Genomic DNA, 6,027 nt, shown 5'->3' with positions numbered 1-6,027 from the left:
AGAAATTAAAGGGTTTTTACTAACAGGGCTGTTTACAAAGCTGTTCATGGAATCGATGTACTGGCAAAGGTCACTGGTTTGGAAACCAGAAGAGCTGGCTTCTAGTCCTGCTGCTGGCACTGATTAACTCATCCCATTCTCCAAACCTCTTATCATCCCTCTTCAAACTTCCATGGCTCCCTGTTCCTCTACTTTCTCAGCTGAGTACCTTGCCTCCTATTTTACTGAAAAAATGGGGGTCACTCACTGAAAGCTCTCTCTTCTCCCCTCCTCCTCATCTTGCATCATCTAGATGCCTTCGGTAACTATTTCCTCCCCTGGCCTTGTCCCATGTGAAAAGGTGGCCGTTCTCCTTGCCAAGGGCAACCCCTTTTGAATTAATAATCACAAGCGATCCCATTCCATTTCACCTTCTCCAACGGATTACTCCCTCCATCATTCCCCACTCTCTTACTTAGGCTCATTTTTTTCTTATCTATTGGCTATTTCCCTACTGTCTACAAAAATGGCCATATCTCCCCAATCTAAAAAACAAACAAACAAACAAAAAACCAAAACCTCACTTAATCCATCTCTAGGTTGGGGAACTTTTAACTGAGTCCAAGTTTTACAGAACAAATCCTTTTATTAAAGGGATTTGTTCTGTGAAGTTTGGATTCAGTCAAAGGGCCACACCTGAGGACCTAAAGGGCCACATGTGGCCTTGAGGCTGCAGGTTCCCCACCCCTGACAAGCCCCACTAACTATGATCCCATATTTCTTCCCCCTTTTGTAGCAAAATTCCTTGAAGAAGCCTTCTATAAACCATTTGTCCACTTCCTTTCCTCTCACCCTCTTTTTAACTTTCTACAGCCTGGTTTCCAACCTCATCACTGAGCTGAAACTGCTCTCTCCAAAGTCACTAGTCTCTTAATTGCCAAACCTTAACGGCCTTTTCTTGGTCCTCATCCTTCTTGACCTAACCGCAGCCTGTGACAATGTCAGTCTCCATGACACATTTTTTTCCCTAGGATTCCATAGTCCTTTTCTATCCTGGTTCTCCTAGCACCTTTCTGAGCACTCCTTCTTCAATCTCCTTTGCTATATCTTCACCCAGGTCATACTCATTAAAGGTGAAGGTCCCCTGGGGCTCTGTCCTGGGCCCTCTTCTCTGCTCCGTCTATAGGATTTCACTTGATTTCATCAGCTCTCCTAGTTTCAATTATCTCTAAGCTGGTGGTCTTCAGATCTGCTTATCCAACTCTAATCTCTCTTCTAACCTCCAGACTCCTGTCTCCAACAGTCTATTATGCATTTCAAACTGAATTTCCCATAGACATCGTAAACTCGATTCATCATCTTCTCCCCCTAAACTCTTCCCCCCTTCCAAACCTCTCTACTACTGTCAAGGGCACCACCATACCCCCAGGCATTGAGGCTCACAGCGTAGGTGTTATCTCAAATCCTCCCTCTCTCTCCTGTATCCAATTAGTTGCCAAATCCCATCCTGATTTTGCCACTGTAACATCTCTCCTAATCATTCTCTCCTTTGACACTGCCACCTCTATGGTGCAGGCCCTCATCACTTCATGCCTGGACTACTGTAATTGCCTAATGGTTGATCTCTGCTTCAAGTTTCTCCCCTCTCCAATCCCTCTTCCACTTAGCTATCAAATTAGTATTCCTAAAGTGTAGATTTGACCATGTCACTTCCCCCGTTCAATAACTTTCAATGGCTCTCTATTACCTCCAGGATTAGATTTTTAAAAATCCTCTGGTTGGCTTTCAAAGCCCTTCCTAACCTGACCCCCTACTATCTTTCCAGTCTTCTTATGCCCTATTTCCCCCCACCCCCATCCCTCACTCTATGATCCAGTGACACTGACCTCCTTGCTATTTCTTGAGTTATGATACTCCATCTCCAGGCCCTGGGCATTTGTTCTCATGCCTAGAATGTCCTCCCTCCTCATTTCTGCCTTCAGGCTTCCCTGGCTTCTTTCAAGTCCCAGCTAAAATCCCACCTTCTACGGAAAGCCTTTCTCAATACCTTCCCCTTAAAACGACCACCCCTGCTGATTGTGTCCAAATTCTCCTGTATATATTTTGTTTGTACATGGTTGTTTTCATGTTTTCTCCCATTAGACTGTGAGCTCCTTGAGAGCAGAAACTGTCTTTTGCCTTTCTCTGTAACCCCAGCACTTAGCACAGAACCTGGCACAGAGTAGGTACCTAGTGAATGCTTGTAGACTGACTGACAAGTCACATTCCCTCCCTAAACCTAGTTGGACTCGATGGTCATATCTTCTCTTCTCATTTTCACTGAATATTTATCTCATTTAGTAGGCGCTTTGTGCCAGATACCTCAGAGGAAAGTTGAGTGTTAAGGATAGTTTAGTGGTTGGAGAAGGCAATTTATAAAGTGAGATCTGCTTCTCAGTCTAAGACTAGCTAAGAATCTGTCACTTGAAACCCATTAATTCAGTTCTGCCTGTGAAAAACAGGCCGAGTGGAAAGTGTACTGAACTCAGAATCAGGAAGCCCTGAGTCTGAATGCTAATATTGTGGCTGTGTGGCCATGGCTAAGTTATATACCCTCTCTGAGGTTCAGTTTTCTTATCTGTAAAATCAGGATATTTGGGGTACTGTAGCACCTACCTTAGAGGGCAGGTGTGAAGCTCAGCGATATAGTGTTTGTAAAACATGTAGTAAACATTGCAACTTCACTTCTCATCTCCAGGGGAAGGTGAAAGGACAATTCCGATGACATTCTACTATTAGTTAATAGGTTTGTGGCAGAGAGGAGGAATCCACTATTGCCTAAAATGAGACCAGGCTAGGACTTGCAATTTAGAATTGATTTTTAAGAATAAAAAGTTTAGGAAGTAGAAATGATATACTATGGATTTACAGAGTACCTTTCCTCTGGAAAGCTCAAAGCACTTCCATAAAGAACAAAAGCCCCTTTCACAGAACAAAACTAAGTGGATACTTGGCACTCTTTCCAGTTAATTTGAGCAACGGAGAGAGGATCTCAAAGTGCTTTGGTTTTGTTTTTTTTTAATTTGAATTATTTACTTTTTCTTCAGTGAATAAATTAACCATAACCATCTTTCACCCAGAAGTCTGAGACAGTCTGTTGTGACTCTCTGGAACATTATAACAATGTCTTCTATGTGTTATGGCAATTAGGATCGCCAATGTTTGATAAAAAAAAAAAAGGCGGGTGGCCATTATACCAACATAATGTAGAAAAGGATGTCTGGACTTTGGGCTTGTATATATCTATCAATTAATCAATAAAACATCTGTTAAGTACCTATTATGTGCTAGGCACTGTAGTATGTGTGCATGTGTGTGTGTGTGTGTGTGCGTGTGTTCAGGATGGATGGTAGGAACATAGACAACTAGACACAGCAGGAGGGTATGCTATTCCACTATCTTCCATGAGGGTCTTAGTAAATTCATAAATGTGTTCTTACTTTAGTACTTTGATGGCTCTGTGAACTCACCAGTTAGGTACGCCCCTCCAATGATACAGATAACAGAAAAACCATACCTTCTCATGCTATGCAACTCTTGCCCATTTCCTCCCATAAATCCTTCAAAGTGAATCTGTCCAACATGCAAGAGGCTTTCCTCTAGGTCTCTTGACATTACACGGCACCTAATAAAGCACATAGGCTGTCCATGTCTTATAGATGTGGCCATCTGTCTTTTCAGTGTAGAATGGACCCACATCTTTCCCCATCATTGGCATCTTCTATGCTGTAAAAGGTTGTAGCCTATTTACACTCATCGCATATCTCTCTATCACCCTTTGTACGGCCCATAATTTTGACTATTCAGATATGGAGGTATTGTCAATCACTGGAAGAATCCTGATGTATGAAGATAGGCTTCTAATTCTTGGAAAAGCTTGGGGTAGTTAAAAAATAATACAAAATTTCCCAAATGCAATCTGCTCTTCTCCCATCCTTCTCTTTACTTCTAGGTCCAGCTCACAGTCTATCTGTAGTATCTGTCAACCAACAAGTATTTATTAAGTTTAATTTATGTTAGAGATACAAAGATAAAAAAAATTAAACAGGCCTTGCTCACAAGGAGCTCACATTTGATCATTTTCATCTGGAACACTCATGTGTTGGGCACTTAAATAGACAATTCATAGCATTAGTCCAAATACACATACTTGCATGTATATGTATATACGTACATATCCATATAGACATACACATATGTTGTTTGTGTGTGAAAATATTATCTATGTGTATAACATATATATCTTGAATATAACTAGCTAGGATAGATCTCTATCAAAAGTATAGAGATACTAGATATATCTATGTCTATCCTTAGATATCTAAGTTCTAGTTAAGATAGATCTAGACATATATGGTCTGTTGTTGATTGGTTGATTGAAAAGTTTTAAGAAATGGTGCTAGATTAAACAACAAAAAGGTAGCCATTATTTCTATTCTCTATTTTAAGAATCCAAAATACATTATATTTTATATATTATTTAAGCATATATTTTGAAGATATCACTAAACTGATTGATATTAGTAATCTGATAACAAAGGAACATGGCATTTGCTTTTTTTATTCATTTACTCTCACCTTTTTCTTTTTTTGTTGTTTAAATTTTTATTTTTATGTAGGGAAAAATCAAATATACATTTAACCCAATTTGGTTTCAAGTTCCTTAGCTTTTGCCTTTTCCAGCTTGGCAATACAAGCCACTGATTTTGGACCCAGAACATTGCCACCCCGGTGACGACAGATCTCATCATATCTGTCGTTGTAATTGGTTTTGATGGCTCCTACCAGCTTAACTAGGGCTCCCTTATCTTCAGGATTAACCTGTGTGAAGGCAATGCTTGTGCAGGTCTTTCTGTGAACTAAGCGACCCAGTCAGGCTTTACCTTTGATAATACAGTAAGGAACCCCCATTTTTCAGCACAAGGCAGGTAAGAAGACCACTAGCTGAATGGGGTCCATGTCATATGCAATCACTACCAACTGTGCTTTCTTGTTTTCTACCAAGGTAGTAACAGTGTTAACACCTGCTCTCAGGACAGGTGGTCTCTTAGTGGAGATATCTCCTTTGCCTGCAGCCTTTTGTTCAGCCCGAACCAGAAGCCTTTGCTTCTTATCTTGCTTTGTCTCGGGTCTATACTTATAAGCCAGTTTCAGCAGCTGAGTAGCTGTCTGACAATCCAAAGCCTGGGTGAACTGGTTAATTGCTGGTGGGACTTTCAAACATCTATAAAGGATAGACCTTTGACGCTGCAGTCTGATGTACTGAGGCCATTTGACAAATCAAGTAAGGTCCCTTTTGGGCTGGATGTCCTGACCAATGCCAAAGTTCTTGGGCCACTTCTCTAACAAAGGATTGACCACTTTCTTGACCTCCTGCTTCTTTACTACAGCAGGGGCTGGAGCCACCTTCTTCCCCTTGGCCTTCTTCCCTTTTGGCATCTTGGCCAGCTGAACAAGAAAGGCTACTCTCACCTTTTCCTAGTTGAAACTTGAATTCTCAAGTTCACTGCTTTTGCTCCTGGTTTATCCCAGTAGAGGGTCACTAGAAGATGGTCCTTGGGATCCATATTGAGAGTATCATTAGATAATAACAATACTTTTCCATTATTTCTTGTAACCAAGTCTTTGAGCCAGGCTTGTGTAAGGGTAAACCTTTAGAATAGATTTCAACAACCTTTTAAATGGGAAGTACCAAGGTGCAGAACATTGTTTTTTCTGACTGGCAAAGGAGAAGGAGGTTAATTCAAGAAGTAAATATATGAGTTTTTGCAAATGGGGCTCAGTCACAGGACAAGATAATAGCCCAAGCACCATGAAAAAAAAATGGTCAATGTGCTATTCTTGGTACACACATTGTGATTGGCCAGTCCTTCATCTAGGCAATGTCTGACATTAATACAGAAAAGGTAAATCTTAAATAGCCCAAGGTGCATTTTGCTCAAAGATAAATGTGCTTATTTTTCAATACTTAAACGATTATCAATGTAATCGTAGATGAATCTTAAAGAA

At 40.7% G+C, this 6,027-nt stretch overlaps 1 pseudogene; it reads right to left on the bottom strand.

The window, feature by feature from the left end:
- Positions 1–4,626: 4,626 nt before the first annotated feature.
- Positions 4,627–5,472, bottom strand: LOC118833724 (annotated as a pseudogene).
- Positions 5,473–6,027: the final 555 nt, after the last annotated feature.

Source organism: Trichosurus vulpecula, chromosome 1, assembly GCF_011100635.1.
Source record: "Trichosurus vulpecula isolate mTriVul1 chromosome 1, mTriVul1.pri, whole genome shotgun sequence".
Lineage (NCBI taxonomy): Eukaryota > Metazoa > Chordata > Mammalia > Diprotodontia > Phalangeridae > Trichosurus > Trichosurus vulpecula.
This window is presented reverse-complemented; position numbering and strand designations above follow the sequence as displayed.